Source organism: Phyllobates terribilis, unplaced genomic scaffold (assembly GCF_046119375.1).
Source record: "Phyllobates terribilis strain yellow unplaced genomic scaffold, ASM4611937v1 Scaffold_3__8_contigs__length_932513732, whole genome shotgun sequence".
Classification (NCBI taxonomy): Eukaryota; Metazoa; Chordata; class Amphibia; order Anura; family Dendrobatidae; genus Phyllobates; species Phyllobates terribilis.
Window position 1 is genome coordinate 784,690,684 of NW_027362763.1, and position 19,526 is coordinate 784,710,209.

Sequence of the window (19,526 nt, forward strand, 5' to 3'; positions counted from 1 at the left end):
TTTCTGCCAGGGACATGCAGAAACGCTCAGGAAAAAATCCGGAGCATTTCTGCATCGTGGGCACATAGCCTAAAGGTAAATGTGATCACTAACCCTCCATGTTATAGATCATTTCAGATATATTCACATTATCCTGTAGAATAGTGGACTGTAAACATAACACACTGCATAAACCTTACCAAACTGACTCAGTAAGCAAGGAGCAGGGGTTTGCTCTTTTTCAAGGTCATGGGTAATAATTTTGATATTTTATAAGTTTTGAGTATCTATATGAGGAGTCATCTCATATAAAGTGTCTCATTTTTACACATCTCTGTTACATAGCAGAGCATATTGACCGGTATTGTACCTTTCTGATTATTTACTGGCAAAACCTGTAAAAATTTATATCAGTTGAATTAGTAATGATAGTGAAAAAAATCAGTAGATGTTCTTCTTCAGAGGTGCCACGTGTGTAAGGCGGACAAGACATGAGCTTCGGTCCTTACCATGCGCTATAAGGAAACTGCTATAAATTCTAAAAAGAGGAAATGCTCTCATGGCTGTGATGTTTTTATAGGTTTTGAAGGCTGTAGGGGACTGCCTAGAGTAAAGCAAAAGATGAGGACCTGGAAAGTTCTTATTTTGAAAGTTGTCAATGCTGCATAGCTGATTTTGCCATTTGTCACATCTCAGTGGGACTTCATTTATTATATATGGTTTTCCATAAGGTTGCAGAAAAACCTGTCTAGTAAAGATGAGCACATTGTTTTTGATCATTCCTCTGCTTGCAGACATTTGCATGTGCATAGAATACATAGAATACAATGAGCAAATCAATGTGACTATTATTCTTTTAAGGGCTCACGCAGACTGGCGAGTAGCCAGCGTATAACTCAGACGAGTGCTACATGATGTTTTATCAGATAGCGCTTGCTCCAATGTTAAACTATGGAACAGTGCTGATGGGCGTTTATCTTGTAATCGCTGCATGCTGCAATCGGCAGCGTATATCGGATGGTGCGCACCCATACAAGTCTGTGGGTGCGTGCTAAACATCGGACTGCACTCGTCAAGCTATGGCAGCTCAGCCCATTCAAGTTAACAGGGCTGAACACTTTTTTGGTCATGCTCTCCTTTGGACATCCATTGATGTAGCATCATATAGATAGGCCATCAATTAAAAGTCCAAGAAAACTCCTTTAAAGGGTTTGTCCGCTATTCTGATTTTACTCTACATGCCTTAGAAGAATCAGCAGAGAAGATATATGGAGGATTTTATAGACATAATCCTGTTTTTCTGCTTCTAAGCTCCATTGCCGTCCTCTTGCACAAGCTCCATTGCTTACTGACTCCATTGTTTCTGACTTCCACCGTGCGCTCTGTTTTGTCGATACTTCCCAGCATGCCTTGCACTGACCTGAAAACCAACAGTTAGTTCTACCCTTGTAACTCCGCCTAACCCACTCCCACTCCACTCTCCAGCTCCTGGGTCTGTGCAGAAGTAGAAGTGAAGGGAGTTGTAATGTGTCAGACGACCATTTTAAAATGAATCCAGCAGTCGATTCATGCTGCCAATTCCACAGGCAGCATGATTTAAAGACTGATAGCATGATTGCAGCTAGGTATGTTTTTCCCTGAAACTGCGGCATTTCAGAGAAAACATAGTTTAGAGATCTGACTTGGGACCATAGGGAGAGAAGAGACAAGTCCGGTGCTGCCCCCAGTTAGCTTCTCCCCGCCCGGCTCTAGTTGATTGATAGGTCTCTTCCTTGTGTGTACATCGGGAGAGACCTGTCAGTCAACTAGAGCAGAGCAGGGATCCATAAACGTGCCACCAGGCTCTGATACCTGCTGCCTTTAGTTTGGGCAACATGAATCGACTGAACGGTACCAAAAATCTACAAACTTTTTACACAGTAGCATAATAGGATGAACTTAAAGGGGTTGTCCAGGAAATGTAAACAATTAAGAGCAGAAAAAGTAATTAAAATAGACAAAAAACATCCCTCGTCTTGGCAATCCCCCACGTCTTCCCTTCCATTTCGTGGTTCCATGCCATCCATAAGCATGATTTCTGCAGCCAATCACTGGCCTCAGTAGTCTCAAGCCAAACATGCTAGAATACTGCTGAGACCAATGATTGGCTGCAGCAGTCATCTGCTTGTACAGCACAGGGAAGTATATGAAGATGGTCTTGGACCACTGAAGCCGAGTAGTGGTTATTTTTTTCTATCAACTTTCCTGCCGTTAGCTGCAAACTTTCACACAATATATTGTAATAATATACTTTCATAGAATTCTTCTTTTTTTTCAATCTTAGCGAGTGATCACAGTGCACAAAAAGAAACGGTTAAATGACGAATTTAGCTTTTATGTAGGTCTCTAATGTATTTCCCAGATGCACAGAGGAAAATAATGTATCATCCTGCTTACAGGGCACATTCATCATGGACATCACGAATCAGAGCTTTGCCCCTTGTATTACTCCATTAGATAAAATATATACTAGAAATACTATGGGACAATAGTTTTATAGTAACAAGCCTATGTTTTACAAAAAGAAGTTGTCCTTATGGGTAGAGATAGAAACATTCTGCCTCTGCTGGAAGAAATGTCCTAACACACTAAGGTTTATTACACCTATATACAAGTAATTGATGTATCACTGCCATGAAATTTCCTACTAAATAGTTCTATCCATTTAACGTACAGTACATAAGTCTCCATTATTCATTAGTTAAATATCCCCATTGCACTTAATTCCACATGACAATTAATAGTCGCATTGATTTTACAGGGGCAGGTCCTGGTAAATAAATATAAATGGTCAGACGTACATATCTAAAGTGTAAAGCCAGAGCACTGAGCATTTTTTCCAGTGGATACTCTGCCAATCAATAATCTCTCGGCTGGCCTGGGCTATCAATTATTGCTGCAATTATTTGTCTAGTTGGATATTTAAAATGTCATCAGGAAGACAAGATTACATATTCTAGGAAGCGAGACAGTGTATAATCAGATGAACTGAGTCCAGTTAGATGTGGCTAAATCAGAAGTGCAGGAGGCTGTATGAAGTGAATAGCACCAGCGCTGCTTCCAGACAATGTGATTTAACCTTGAAATCTCTTTGGTCATTTAAGAACACACATGGCATTGCCAAGTCAGGCGGGTCTGTGATGGGCTTTTAAAGGAAGACTGTCATTTTAAATGTATAGAATTAAGTCTGAGCATTTGACATTCCTTTGGTTATGCCTTTAATTATGTTTTTTGTCTATCAATGTATGGAAAAACAGTGTTAAATTCAAATGTGACAATAAAATATAGAATATCATTTTAAATAATTTACTTTAGGCTGCGGTCAGACAGAGAAAATCGGGGCCGATTATGCTTTTGACACTTGGCGAAAACTCTGTCAAAGTTTGAGCTGAGTGACCTCTTAGTGTGATCCAGTTCTCTTGCATGTGAGAATTGGAGCACAGGTATGGAGAAGATGGAGAACTAAATTTCTCCATCTTCTCCATTGTCTGTGTCTACGGATGTCGGGCTCTGCTCGGATGACATCCAAGTGCAGTCTGATGTGTCACACACCCATAGACTTGTGTGGGGGTGCGTGATCTGAATTCCAGAGCCACTCATAGAATGCAATTTTTGCCAAATCAGCATGAGAAAAAAATAGCAGATCTGCACTGCCCCATAGTATAACACTGGTCCGCGTGCTATCACATAGCACTGGACCGTGTTATACGCTCATGTGAGCGAGCCCTTAAAGAAGTTGTCCACTACTTGGATAACTCCTTGTCATCCCCCACGCTTGGCCCCGATAAAACAAAAAAGCTTATACTTACCTCCCATGCTGGCGCCGTTCCCACGGTGTCAGTACTCGCTCTCCCTGGCGCTCCTGTGCTGTTGTTGTGACACGTGATGCCGGTGCCCAGTCACAGCTGACATCACTGTCCCCGCCTCCTGTCAAATTAAACATGAAGAGGACGTAAGAGAGGAGCCGCAGCCCTGAATTCCTCTTCACGTTCGATTTGTCTGAAGATGGAGACAGTGACGCGAGCGCAGATTGGGCGCCGGCGTCACATGTAACAGCCCTGAGGAGAACGAGTGCTGACACCGCGGGAACGACGCCAGCATGGGAGGTGAGTATGGGCTTTTTTATTTTATCGGGGCCAAACATTTAGATCAAGAAGGGGTAATCCAAGTAGTGGACAACACCTTTAAAGAGAGTCTTTAATTGTAACTGTCCCAACACACAAAAGAGAAAAATAGCTAATTATGAATGTATATTAGAGGTAGTGAAGCCAGAAACATTTTACTTCATCTGTATATTCCATCCCTTTGTATTATTTTTGTACATTTCTTGATTTTCGCTCTATAGTTTTGCTAATTGGACAGGTTCTTCTTGAGAATTCAGATTTCTGTGCTCTGAACACTCAACTGCCCCTATGCTTCTCCCATCTCACAGCATGAATTAGGAATACCCTGTAGCTGCATATCCCTGTTCTCAGTTTAGTATTTACACTTTTAATCTTGATGGACTTCTTGGTGATTGTAGAGCATCATGAGCATTTACAGAGAGCTTGCAAACTGGGAACACATAACTACATGCTGTTGGAAGAAGAAAATAGCACTTTTTCCTAATAAGATGTATTACAAAGCTTTGAGTATTCTCATGTACAATGCAAATTGCCTCTTCAGAGAAGAAGAGGACAGGAGCTCTAGTGACACCTATTGGAGATAGCCATCCTAAAAGTTAATATTGACCCGTTTTAGGGCCTTGCCACATGATATAGGATAAAAAGCCAAACCAAACTTCATTTACAGACAGGTGTTTCGGGGTGTTTGCCCCTCATCAGTGCAAAGCAGAAGAGCTGATTTGGCTGGTTGAGCAGCTTTTTACATGTGGTTCAGGGGATAAAATTTCTTCTTGTGGAAAGTGCCAAATCAGCGTAAGGAGACTTATAAGCCATACAATGATCTTTTGGGAATTTAAATATGCAGGGTGTTCCTCTTCCTCTCTTAAGAGGCTATTTGCATATTTAAATTCCCAGAGGAGCATTTCAAGGCTTTTAAGTCTCCTTACACTGACTTGGCTTATCCCTTAAACCACTTGTGTGAATCCTTTCACATCCAGCCAAATCAGCTCTCATGCTTTGCACTGATGAGGGGCAAACACCCAGAAATGCATGTCTGCAAACTTAGTTTCTGGTTTTGCTTCTTATCATAAGTCATGTGGCAAGGCTCTTTACATGGACAATGTTGAATTTTAGCATTACTACCTCCAATGTGTGACACTAGAGTTCCACTTCCCCGCTAAAGAGGCTATTTGTATATTTAAATTCCCAGAAGAGCATTACATGGCCTATAAGTCTCCTTACGCTGAGTTGGCACTTTCCACAAGGAGAAACTTCACCCCTTAGACACCTTCTCATGTACTATTCACTTGTACGAATAGGTACACATTGACATGGTTTATCATTAATTTTTCTGTATTTGCAACAAAACGTAATTTGGTCTTTTTGGAAAAAAATATTTATCCTGGGTGGAAGTGAGATCTGGATTTTTATACTAATTGTCCCCTGTAATTTGTAATAAAAATAAAATCATAATGTGACATGCTTTGAAATAAGTGGATTATTAAGCGATTTTCTCATTATGGATGAAGTGGATGGGACCACTTTCATTTTTGTTGTCATTATTCGGCTGTTTCTCTGGAATTTAGATCTTTGCCAAATAAGTAAAAGCATTTTCTGTCTCCTCTGTCTTAGATCACTGTGGGACGACTCATAATTTAATATTCTAGGTGAAAGGAGTGAAACAGCAAGTATAAGTGACATACAGTGCTTTATCTTTTCAGCTTTTTGTCTTTTTTACATTATTAATATTGTTGCGTTTTTATATTTATTTCTTCTCAGTATAATTGCTTATTTCCATATCAAAATGCAGAATCACATTTGTATATATTAAAAACACCTCACTTGATAAGCACAACATCCTCTATAGATCATGTGGAGTGTTTTCCCAATAAGAGATCGCTATACTGCTGAGTACAGATGAGCAGATTAATCCGCGGAGGTTCAAATTTGAGTCAAATTTCCTGAAATTCACAGTTTCACTCAAATTCAAAAATTTAGAGATTCGATTTGTGGTTCACAAAAAAGAAAAAATTGTCACTGTTTCCCAAACTGCTGAAGCATCAGAGAGCGGGCTAACGTAATTTTGCGTTGCCATGTAGGCCTCCCCATAATGCCCTACAGCTATGACATCTTACCGATTATCATATCTTGTACAGTGGTGGTCAGTACCTGGGTCATCCGAGTTCAGCGGTTCCTAGTGGAAGACAGTTTGTACAGCAGAGTAATTTTCCATCTCCAGAGCCACTGGGTAAGTCTCTCTCTTGTAGAGTGTAAGCTCTTATGGTTACTGGGGTCCTTTTTCTCCTGTAGAGTGCAAACTCTTATGGTTACTGGGATCCTTTCTCTATTGTACAGTGTAAGCTCTTATGGTTACCTGGGTCCTTTCTCTTTCTGTAGAGTGTAAGCTTTTATTGTTACCGGGGTCCTTTCTCTCCTGTAGAGTGTAAACTCTTATGGTTACTGGGGTCCTTTTTCTCTTGTACAGTGTAAGCTCTTATGGTTACCGGGGTCCTTTCTCTCCTGTAGAGTGTAAGCTGTTATGGTTACCGGGATCCTTTCTCTCTTGTACAGTGTAAGCTCTTATGGTTACCTGGGTCCTTTCTCTTTCTGTAGAGTGTAAGCTTTTATGGTAACCGGGGTCCTTTCTCTCCTGTAGAGTGTAAACTGTTATGCTTAGTGGGGTCCTTTCTCTCCTGTAGAGTGTAAGCTCTTATGGTTACCAGGGTCCTTTTTCTCCTGTAGAGTGTAAGCTCTTATGGTTACCGGGGTCCTTTTTCTCTTGTACAGTGTAAGCTCTTATTGTTACCGGGGTCCTTTCTCTTCTGTAGAGTGTAAGCTCTTATGGTTACCAGGGTCCTTTCTCTCCTGTAGAGTGTAAACTCTTATGCAGGGTCCTTTCTCTCCCGTAGAGTGTAAACTGTTATGCTTAGCGGGGTCCTTTCTCTCCTGTAGAGGGTAAACTATTATGATTACCGGGGTCCTTTCTCTGTCCTGTAGAGTGTAAGCTCTTATGGTTACCAGGGTCCTTTTTCTTCTGTAGAGTGTAAATTGTTATGCTTTGCGGGGTCCTTTCTCTCCTGTAGAGTGTAAACTGGTATGCTTAGTGGGATCCTCTCTCTCTCTCTCCTGTAAAGCATGAGCTCTTATGGTCATCTAGGTTCTCTCTCTCTTCTTTCCCCCATGTATATTTTCCGAGCAATTCCAAAATCTCAGTATTAAAATTCACATGAATTTATTCGCCTTGAATCAATTCTTTTGTGTAAATTCGGAAAAGTCGCCAAATTCGAATTTCAAATGATCTGCTTACCTCTACTGTTGACAAACAAGAGAGGGGTAGTCCACCATAAGAATAGGCATTTCTGGTCTATCCATTACTTGATATCCATTATAGTGTGAACAGTGGGGTTCTGTCCCCAAGATGCTCAGCAATTAATCGAATGGAGGGACCGTAGACCTCCAACAATGTTTTTTTATATATTTTTCTTTGCACAGTGATGCTTGTATCAGGGCTGTGACTGGTACTACAGCTGTCTCACTGAATTAAACATGCATGTTTAGCCAATTCAAGCATGCATGCTTATGGGGAGGTCGGAGAAGGTAGCACCTTGATCATTCGGACCTCCACAGTATAATTTTTCTTTAGAAATATAGGCTAATTCTTTTTTTTGCGAAATGCCAGTATAGCTTTAAAATATATTCGAGTTAATTGCACAAAAAAAAATCTGTGATACTGTATAATGTTATTACTGGTATTGTTCCATTCAGCCATGGGATCATCGTGATAATAACCTGCTAGAATATGGCAGCTGGTATATGGCAGATGCCCTGAGGGAAAGGGGGCATCAAATGTAAAAATTCCTAGAGCTCTCTGATTATATTAGTAAAATGTGCAGATTATGGTTAATTCACCTAACGACACAATCAAAATCAGTTTATTATCTCACGAAACACAACATTTTGATTTCCTAAAAATTACGTATTTGCAGCAACCATAGTCATGCTGATCATAATGCACTTCTCACATGCAGTCATCATGCACAATCTTGTCCACAATGAAAGATTTATAAGTAAAGGAACATGTTTTGATGTTGGTCCCCAAAGAAAGGTTTAAAATCCTGTAGAAAAAAAAAATCCCATTTTTAACTGAAACGTATCCAGTGTTTATATCCAGCAGAGCAGTCATGATTACTAAGAGTGCAGAATGCAATTTCTATTCCTGGGAGCAGAGATGAAAGTGGCCTTAAACATCACATTACATCAGACTACTCTGGGGAGTTCTTTTGTATTGCATTAGTAACTGAAAAGCCTAATTGGGTGATTTTGTATTAGTATTTGTGCTTTTACTTCAAAACCATATGGCTCTATTTTAATATGTTTATTTTGAACATGTGAGACTTAATACATTCTATTATAGGAAATGATAGAACACATAACGAGAGTGACACAATGAGATCTCCCTGCGCCTGCCTTATTGAGTGTTCAGTCCGTATGTGTCTATAATGTTAATTGCTACAATGTATAAGGTTACACGCATCGGCCTTGCTTGCTCCATGTTACCATGTTGTCCTTTTACTGTAAAATGATTGATATACGGTGTAAGAAGATGAGAAATATTTACAATGCTACAATCACTACAAAGAGTTCATGATGTATTATTTTCAGCCTATATACCCTAAATGTTTACCATTCTAGATGGAGCTTTGATATCAAATATAATCTTTCGCATTAAACTTGTAGAGAAAATTTGAAATGACTAATAAGAGCAGAGCTGATTTCTGAGAGTTAGGAAGGGTCAAACAGGTAGCAATCCAATCGGTTAGACCTTTGTTTTCGTCAATGACTGGCCGGTATCATAGAGCATACAACTAAAATTAGCATGGCCAAAAATCTAAGACCTTGATGGAATGAAAAGTATAGTCCTTACAAAGATAACCTCTGCCTATATGCCCAATTTACACCAATTTATCCAAACACAGGAACGCTCAAGTGTGTTCTCTATGAAATAGACCAGTGTTACCTAACTTTGGTCCTCAAGAGCCACCGACAGGTCATGCTTTCAGGACTTCCTTAGTATTACACAGATGATGGAATTATTGCCTGTGCAGGTGATGCAATTATCACCTGTGTAATACTAAGGAAATCCTGAAAACATGACCTGTTGGTGGCTCTTGAGGACTGGAATTGGGGAACTCTGAAATAGATGATACCATCATCATCACGTGTCGGGAGAGAGTCGGTAGGCTCCCATATAGATTACAATATCGGCTAATCCCACTGACATTGATGAGTCTGGCAGAGTTTAGTCTAATGTGTATTGGGGCCTCCCCTTTATCGCCACTAAAAAACAATAGTTCTCTCCCTAGATCATGTCATGTTTTACCAGAAAAAAAGAATTTGTCTGGCGCTGTTCTACTCGCACGTGATAAACAGCACATGGAAATATAACCGAGAAACTCATGCCATGTAATACAACATCTCTTCTAATGTGACTGCCAGTAACTTCCCAGCTAGAAAAGCGGTGCGAAAAGCCAAACCCCAAAATCCTATGTCAAGATAGAAATAAATCTCTTTATAAGATCTTTCTGTTGATCTACTCTATCTATCTATCTATCTATCTATCTATCTATCTATCTATCTATCTATCTATCTATCTATCTATCTATCTATCTATCTATCTATCTATCATTTTTCCTGGTTCAGTTCATTGCTATAGGATGGGATATGGGCTGCATCATTATGATTCATGGCTTAATATTACTTTTTTTTTCATTTGTTAGTCAAGAGATAGAATTTGCTTTATGTTTTGCGCCTCAGGGGACATATTTTGTATGCATGCAAAGATTAGATAGAAAGATTACTTTGGTATATGCAAAAATGCTTTGATGTTTGGAAAATTAATCATTTTTTATATCTGGCTGATGAAAATATTATATGGAGGCCATGATATGCTTTACAGCCAAGATAAGTGTTTAACAGATCTTGTTAAAATACAATGACAATAAGTGGCTTTGGTACATCGCATGGCCTCAGTGTCTTTTTTGGCAGATACTGTATATGATGATGCAGCAATTTTATAGGGTTGTCTACTTCAGATTATCCCTATCTGTTAAAGTTTTTTTTTTCCACTACTGGACAACCCGCTAAAATGCCCAACATAAAATTAAAAAAAGTATTCTCTATTCCTGGGTTAGCGTAGTGGACAACCCCTTTAAAAGTTGCCACACATTTTTTTTCCATTTCTCTTTATTCTGAAAAATATTAAAATTTTCAATAAAAATTTACAATTTAAAGAAAAAAAAGTTCCCACACATAAACTGCCCTACTGTTGGGATCAGTGATTGACTATTTGTGTTCAGTTTCCCTGCAGTGCCTCTAAAGGAGAAATTAAGTATTACACAGTTGCAAAGAAAGGTTCAGTTAAACTTTATTTCTCTGAAATTAATCAAAAGTAAAAACCTAGCAAAGATGTTTAAAACAAATGAATACATTTAAAGCACCACTTTGGCGTTTTTCTTTTAAATTCACCACTGGAATGGTATCACTAATGTCTATACCCTGTCCCTAGTAAAATATTTAGCAGCTGCCGTCTTCTGTTCTTCCCAGCACTGCTTCGGTCTCGTTCCACCATATTGTGACCTCAGGTGCTGACTGACCAGAAGTCAGAGCAAATGGTCACAAGCTCTCAATGTAAGTCTATGAGAGACCTCATTCTGGCCTCATTCTGGCTCTCAGACTTGCATTGAGAAGTGACTTTCGGCTCGCCCTGCAAATCCAGGAGCGATCTGCCAAGTTACAACTAGCAAGAGACAACTGGAGCAGTGCTGAGAAAAGAAGAAGATGGCAGATGGTGAGTATATTACTAGGTGCAGGGTACATATGTTAGTGATACCACTCTAGCTGTGAAATAAAAAAAAAACAGTAGAGCAGTAGAGTGATAAAGATAAGAAGTCCATCTAAAGGGTACGTTCCTGATAAGAGAGAATGGCATTGTGACCCTTTGGTCACAGTGTATTCCGAAGGAGGACAACTTGTTGGTGGGTCCAACCTTCGCTTAAGCCCTTATCTCATGGACCTCACATCATCCATTGAATCTCCCTCTACTGTACTGTAAAATTACAAAGCGGCATGTGTATGGGGAGTCAGCGGATATAGGTGATGGCTGAACTCTTGCTTATTCAACCGCTATCTAATGTGTACAGGAATTAATAGAGTTTTGTCTGCATAAGTCAGAAAAATAATAATTTCTTATACTTATACTTATTCTTATAGGGGCGGCACGGTGGCTCAGTGGTTAGCACTGCAGCCTTGCAGCACTTGGGCCCTGGGTTCAAATCCCACCAAGGACAACATCTGCAAGGAGTTTGTATGTTCTCCCCGTGTTTGCGTGGGTTTCCTCCGGGTTCTCTGGTTTCCTCCCACACTCCAAAGACATACTGATAGGGAATCTAGATTGTGAGCCCCAATCGGGACAGCGACAATAATGTATGTAAAGCGCTGCAGAATATTTTAGCGCTATATAAAAATAAAAATTATTATTAAGATTATTATTACTTATTAGCAATTCATATTATTCATTTGCTTTATATCATGATATTGGTTGCAACCAGAAGAATATCAGAATAACTTACATATTAGTGAAGAGCTAATGTGCATTTTGTTGTCCAATGAGGCAATTTTGGAAAAGACCTCTACAGCTAGTTGGCACATGAGGAATTTACTTTGGTTTTGCTTTCTGTTGGCAAAGAAACATTTTTGTTCTAGTTCAGTAGTTTCATGTTGCGTCTCTCCTCTTTTGGCTCACGCCCCAGCTCCTTGGTTGATTCCACGGCTGGTGGCTACAGACATGCCAAAGGCTGACACTGAGTCAGTTACGTATTGTACTTCTCTCGTCTGAAATCAGGCACCTCTTCGTTGTATTTATATTTAATAAATAAAAATCAGCATCTTCTTATTTTGATCATTTAATTTTTCTTAAAATATATATTCCAAGTAATGTAATGAGCTCTTTAAAAATAGATCCAACAGCATCAACATCTCCCAACAGAGTATCGCAATTTTTTTTACATTTATTTCTTAAGCTGGTCATCTTGCACTACCAATCTCAAGAGGAATGGAAAAGAAGAACTTATCGATAATAATATGGCAGCCAGTGCAGCTGCTATGGAACCCTAAGGGGAAAGTAGACCTTTTTTGGTCTTACAGTGGTGGCCAAAAGTATTGGCACCCCTGCAATTCTGTCAGATAATACTCAGTTTCTTCCTGAAAATGATTGCAATCACAAATTCTTTGGTATTATTATCTTCATTTAATTTGCTTGCAAGGAAAAAACACAAAAGAGAATGAGGCAAAAATCAAATCATTGATCATTTCACACAAAACTCCAAAAATGGGCCAGACAAAAATATTGGCACCCTCAGCCTAATACTTGGTTGCACAACCTTTAGCCAAAATAACTGCGAACAACCGCTTCCGGTAACCATCAATGAGTTTCTTACAATGCTCTGCTGGAATTGAAGACCATTCTTCTTTGGCAAACTGCTCCAGGTCCCTGATATTTGAAGGGTGCCTTCTCCAAACTGCCATTTTGAGATCTCTCCACAGGTGTTCTATGGGATTCAGGTCTGGACTCATTGCTGGCCACCTTAGAAGTCTCCAGTGCTTTCTCTCAAACCATTTTATAGTGCTTTTGGAAGTGTGTTTTGGGTCATTGTCCTGCTGGAAGACCCATGACCTCTGAGGGAGACCCAGCTTTCTCACACTGGGCCCTACATTATGCTGTAAAATTTGTTGGTAGTCTTCAGACTTCATAATGTCATGCACACGGTCAAGCAGTCCAGTGCCAGAGGCAGCAAAGCAACCCCAAAACATCAGGGAACCTCCGCCATGTTTGACGGTAGGGACCGTGTTCTTTTCTTTGAATGCCTCTTTTTTTTTCTTGCACACTCTATGTTGATGCTTTTTCCCAAAAAGCTCTACTTTTGTCTCATCTGACCAGAGAACATTCTTCCAAAACGTTTTAGGCTTTCTCAGGTAAGTTTTGGCAAACTCCAGCCTGGCTTTTTTATGTCTCGGGGTAAGAAGTGGGGTCTTCCTGGGTATCCTACCATACAGTCCCTTTTCATTCAGACGCCGACTGATAGTACGGGTTGACACTGTTGTACCCTCAGACTGCAGGGCAGCTTGAACTTGTTTGGATGTTAGTCGAGGTTCATTATCCACCATCCGCACAATCTTGCGTTGAAATCTCTTGTCAATTTTTCTTTTCCGTCCACATCTAGGGAGGTTAGTCACAGTGCCATGGGCTTTAAACTTCTTGATGACACTGCGCACGGAAGACACAGGAACATTCAGGTCTTTGGAGATGGACTTGTAGCCTTGAGATTGCTCATGCTTCCTCACAATTTGGTTTCTCAAGTCCTCAGACAGTTCTTTGGTCTTCTTTCTTTTCTCCATGCTCAATGTGGTACACACAAGGACACAGGACAGAGGTTGAGTCAACTTTAATCCATGTTAACTGGCTGCAAGTGTGATTTAGTTATTGCCAACACCTGTTGGGTGCCACAGGTAAGTTACAGGTGCTGTTAATTACACGAATTAGAGAAGCATCACATGATTTTTCAAACAGTGCCAATACTTTTGTCCACCCCCTTTTTTAGGTTTGGTGTGGAATTATATCCAATTTGGCTCTAGGACAATTCTTTTTGTGTTTTTTCATTGAAGACAAATTAAATGAAGATAATAATACCAAAGAATTTGTGATTGCAATCATTTTCAGGAAGAAACTGAGTATTATCTGACAGAATTGCAGGGGTGCCAATACTTTTGGCCACCACTGTATGCCTTTTTCTATTTAGTTTCAAGAACCTCTGCAGGACTCCCCCTTAAGCTGGCAAAACAAATTAGATAATAATAATCTTTTTATTTATATAGCACCGACATATTCCGAAGCACTTTATAATTCAGACAATTTTACATACATTATCAGCACTGTCCCCATTGGGGCTCACAATCTACATTCCCTATCAGTATGTCTTTAGAGTGTGGAAGGAAACCAGAGAACCTGGAGGAAACACACGCAAACACGGGGAGAACATACAAACTTCTTGCAGATGTTTTCCTTTGAACCCAGGACCCCAGCGCTGCAAGACTGCAGTGCCAACCACTAAGCCTCCGCGCCCCCATGCACATTAGATTGAGAGCAAAACCATAAATTTCAGCGGGTTCAGACAACATTTAGTCTAATGTGTATTGGGATTTTACAGATGTACTGCATTATTAGTAAGAAAAGGGGTTAGGAATTGACTAAGGGGTCCTTGAAATTGTGTAAAGAGGGAAAATAAACAATGGCTTTTTGGTCCAGAGTAATAAAACTGAGCATTATAATGCAAGATGGCTCATTTGATCTTAGTTATGGAGCCTGCATTTTTATATGTAGGCCACTCATTTCACTGTACAGGTAAAACCAAAGGTAGAACCATCTAAGGAATCTCAATAAAAATTGATCCTCCAAAGGACATCACAACATGACTTTATTTTTTACAGAAATGTAATGAGAATAGTGGGAAAGGAAATACATGTTTTTTGTACTTCAAGGCTCCTTGACCATTCTCTGCCATCACCTCTTACTTATTAAGTCCGAGAATGATAGGTTAATAGGAAACTTCTGCTGGGCAATTCATCATAAAGACTGTATCCATTGAGCAGAATAAGGCTATGTGCCCACGATGCAGAAATGCTCCGGATTTTTCCTGAGCGTTTCTGCATCTCCACTGGCAGAAAAAACGCATGCGGATTGTACATTTGGATTGTACATGCGGATTGTACATGCGTTTTCCTGCCAGGGACAAGCGGATGTGAAGCGTTCTTCACTTGCATTTCCACATGCAGGTTGACAAGCGCTTTCCAAGCAATTTTAGCATCACTTGGAAAGTGCTTGTCAACTTGGTCACACTATATAAATCCATGCAAACAGCATGGATTTATATAGTGTGACCTTAAAGAATGTTTAAAAATAAATCTATACTTACCTTCCGATGACCCCCGGTGTCTTGCTTCCCTCCGTTCTCCCTTGTAGGCAGCTCGCGGTACACTGAAGGACCTGCCGACGTCAGCATCGCGTGACCTGTCACATGACTATGACGTCAGCGCAGGTCCTCCAGTCCATCGCGAGCTGCCGGCAAGCGAAGACAAGCACACCGGAGGACATCAGAAGGTAAGTATAATATTTATTTTTTATTTTATTCTTTTTCTCACAGTTTCTATGGTACCCGGGTCCGGAGGAGAGTCTCCTCTCCTCTAGACCTGGGTACCATCCGCACATTGAAACGCATGGATTCCGCATCTACATATACAGTGATGCGTAATCCATGTGTTCCAATGCAAGTCAATGGCGGCGAAAACGCAGCACTTCCGCAAAATAATTGGTAGTGCTGCGTTTTTTTCCGCAATGATAATCCGCAGCGGAAATTTCCGCAGCATGTGCACAGCACATGCGGATTATCTTTGGGGAACATGGCAGGCCTTCTACCATGCGTTTTTTAAGCATTTCTGCAGCGTTTTTGCCGCTGCAGAAATGCTTAAAAAACGCATCGTGGGAACACAGCCTAAGTCAAGCAACCAGTTTGTCCTAAATGGCACAAATCAACAGGTTCTGAGCTGTACAGAGCCATAATGTTATACTCACGGGGCCAATTGGTCCTACTCCTTACTGTACATTGTTCTTTCTCCTTGAGTCAGCCATAATGTTCCAATATACAGGCTGGGCCATTTATATGGATACACCTAAATTAATTGAGAATGGTTGGTGATATCAACTTCCTGTTTGTGGCACATTAGTATATGGGAGGGGGAAAACTTTTCCAGATGAGTGGTGACCATGGTGGCCATTTTGAAGTCGGCCATTTTGGATCCAACTTTTATTTTTTTCAATGGGAAGAGGGTAATGTGACACATCAAACTTATTGAGAATTTCATAAGAAAATCAATGGTGAGCTTGGTTTTAACGTAACTTTATTCTTTCCTGAGTTTTTTACAAGTTTATGACCACTTATAAAATGTGTTCAAAGTGCTGCCCATTGTGTTGGATTGTCAATGCAACCCTCTTCTCCCACTCTTGACACACTGATGGCAACACCACAGAAGAAATGCTAGCACAGGCTTCCAGTATCCGTTGTTTCAGATGCTGCACATCTCGTATCTTGATGGCATGGTGTGGTATATGGGGTATGGGGTACAAAGATAGTGGGGCCATTCTTCATCAATGGAAACCTCAATGCCACTGAATATCTGAAATTGCTACATGATGATGTGTTGCCCTCTTTATGCACTGAAGATGGCACGTTCCCTGAGTTTTTCCGATAAGATGGCGCACCACCACATTACGGGTGTCAGGTCCGAGCATTCCTACTTGAACAGTTTCCTGGAAAGTGGATTGGTCATCGTGGGCCAGTTGAATGGCCACCAAGGTCTCCTGATCTGACCCCCTTAGACTTTTATCTTTGGGGTCATCTGAAGGCAATTGTCTATGCTGTGAAGATGCGAGATATGCAGCATCTGAAACAACGGATACTGGAAGCCTGTAAAAAACTCATGAAAGAATAAAGTAACGTTAAAACCAAGCACACCATTGTTTTTCTTATGAAATTCTCAATAAGTTTGATGTGTCACATGACCCTCTTCCCATTGAAAAAAAAGTTAGATCCAAAATGTCCGGCTTCAAAATGGCCGCCATGGTCACCGCCCATCTGGAAAAGTTTTCTACCTCCCATATACTAATGTGCCACAAACAGGAAGTTGATATCACCAACCATTCCCATTTAATTTAGGTGTATCCATATAAATGGCCCACCCTGTAGTATTAGCCTCTATTCACTGCTGAAGCTCCGTCACAGATCTGCCTAAAGTATACTACACAAAATACCATGCTTGACACAGTAATGGAAACCATATGTACAACAGTAAAGTCAATGGGGGTCTGTTGTGTGCCACTTGTGTCCATAATGTGACGAATCGGGCATTTCTCCGTTCGGCTCCAGTGATGGAGTTAAACTATGAAATTAAATAACTCTGCTGTGAACAAAACCTAACAGAGATATTTCTTCTAGGGGGCAGTACTTTTGTAATACAGTGCATTGCAGAGGCACCTGATTGAATGTAGGGATCTGTGGGGACTTTGTGTGTTGCCTTATAACCTCAGTACATACCATATATATGTATACATAGATATGATATGATAGGCATGATAGTTATAGTCAATGTGATAAGAGTTATAGATACAGATACAACAAAAGAGATGGATATGTACGGTAGATAGATGACTAGATTAATGATACATGAATGGATAGATAGATGGATAGATACAGTAGATAGATAGATGATGGGCGGGTGGATGGCTAGATGGATGGATGGATGGATGGATAGATGATGGGTGGGTGGATGGATAGATGGATAGATACGATGGATGGATGGATATATATAGAGATGGATAGAGAGATAGACAAATAGATGAAAGATAGATAGGAAGAAACAGATATGATAGGGGTGATAGTTACAGTAAATGGGATAAGGGTTATACATAGATACAGATAGTGGAGATAGATAAATCAATAAACAGAGTACATATATGTAGCGGTAAGACAGATCTATACATACACAGTATATACAAGTACATTGTTCCTAGAATGAGGCTGGTCTTGCAGTTGCAGCGTCATCATTGCCGCGGCTGCTGCTGTTATCTATGCTATTTATTTAGAGGCTGTCTGCTCAGGATGAAAAGTTCACATTGATCAATAAAGTTTTGAGGGATATGCTCGCCTGGTATATCATTAACGCATGCTTGGCTGAACAAGTCACTTTATTTACTAACTTACACTTTAATGTGTCCATTGACCTGCTTTTGCCATCACTTGGGGTCACACGGTGATTGTCCTCCTAGGACTTGACGTAAAAAATGTCTCTTCAGTGTGCACGGTAATATTGCTTGCTGCTTTGGAAAGGCCGTGCATTAAAGGAATAATCCAAATAAGGAGAAATATAAATTGAAAGCAAATGGATTTCTACTCATTTGAGATAATATGAAGCATCCAGCAATTTTATCTTCCATTTATCTTTTGCAGCAAGTTTATTTTGTCTCATTGGGATTGTGCTAGTGTCATTTTATGCTCCTGAATTAAAATGACTGCAGATAGGTGACATTTGCTGAGTGTGCGCACGGCTATTATGATCATTAGTTAAATCTATGCCAGTAAAATGCATTTAACTGTTGAAACCTTTGATGTAAATGTTATTCTTTTAAAGACCCAAAAGCTTGCGTTGAATTAGGCATCTACCCCCCCAAACTCAAAGATTTTTACACACTTTTCATCTTAGCTGACCCGGGTATTTTTGGAGTTGTTTAGTAAGATAATAAAGAACCCTTATCACAAATTGCAAAAATTAAAAATGATTTTTTATTTCTTCAAAGCAAATGAACATTTTACACTCCGGCAAATCAATGGAAACATAATTTTGCCACGTGGATCAATCCTGAAGACGGTCTGAATAAAGTAATTTAGTTGATTACGGCAAGTAGAGCATTTATTGATGGTGTGAAGTTGGGGAATGCGGAGAGGCCGTTTGGCATAATAGAATCTAAGCAGCGGCAGAGAGCAAGGAGTAACAGTAATGCATTATTTGCTGTTAGTTGGCTACTGATAATTACCATTTTAAAAGCAGCGCTGTTAATGTTATATGGAAGTCCAGGTTAACAACTCCTCTCATTGACATTATTATTAATACATTACCGTACTCCTCTTCTGATATACCCAGCAGAAAGACTAAACTGTAATCATCAAGTACTGTGCACTGAATGTTCATTATATAATAAGTGGAGGCTTTCAGCTGCCATGCTCTTTCTAAAAGAGAACTTGGATGATACATGTAAATTAACTCGCAAGTCTAAGCACACGGGATCTATGTCGATAATTTCTGTGGCATAGAAAGCACGCAACAATCTATGATGTGTGCCTGTAGCAAGATAATGGCAGGAAAGCGTTAAATTAAAGGGATGCTATAGCTTACATAATGGAGCGCATCTGCAGCTCTATGGGGAGAATGTATTAAATGGGCATTCCCATCTCCAAGGTCCTATCCCAATTTATAGTATATTGTAATAATAATAATATTAGCAAATACCTTCAATTTGAAATGTATTATAGTTCTTCTGATTCGTAATGTCGGTTACCCCATGTGTAGGGCATTGAAGTAGCTTAGGAATCCATGGCGTGAAAGGTCATGCTGTAAAAAAGAGACTTCCTGTTTCTACATAAAGCTTAGAAGGATTGTCAGCTTTTAATCACGTGATATCTTAGATGTAATGAAAGGGAGAAGAATTAGCATATTTTTCAGACTATAAGATGTACCGGATCA

At 40.0% G+C, this 19,526-nt stretch overlaps 1 protein-coding gene and 1 long non-coding RNA gene across 7 annotated transcripts in view; both read left to right on the forward strand.

The window, feature by feature from the left end:
- Window positions 1-19,526, forward strand: part of BCL11A (BCL11 transcription factor A) — a 148,394-nt gene that overhangs the window by 118,306 nt on the left and 10,562 nt on the right. The window lies entirely within an intron of this gene.
- Window positions 5,755-18,685, forward strand: LOC141257620 (uncharacterized). Its single transcript, XR_012318085.1, has 3 exons — window positions 5,755-5,788; window positions 6,278-6,369; window positions 18,583-18,685. It is a non-coding gene; the product is annotated as an uncharacterized lncRNA (long non-coding RNA).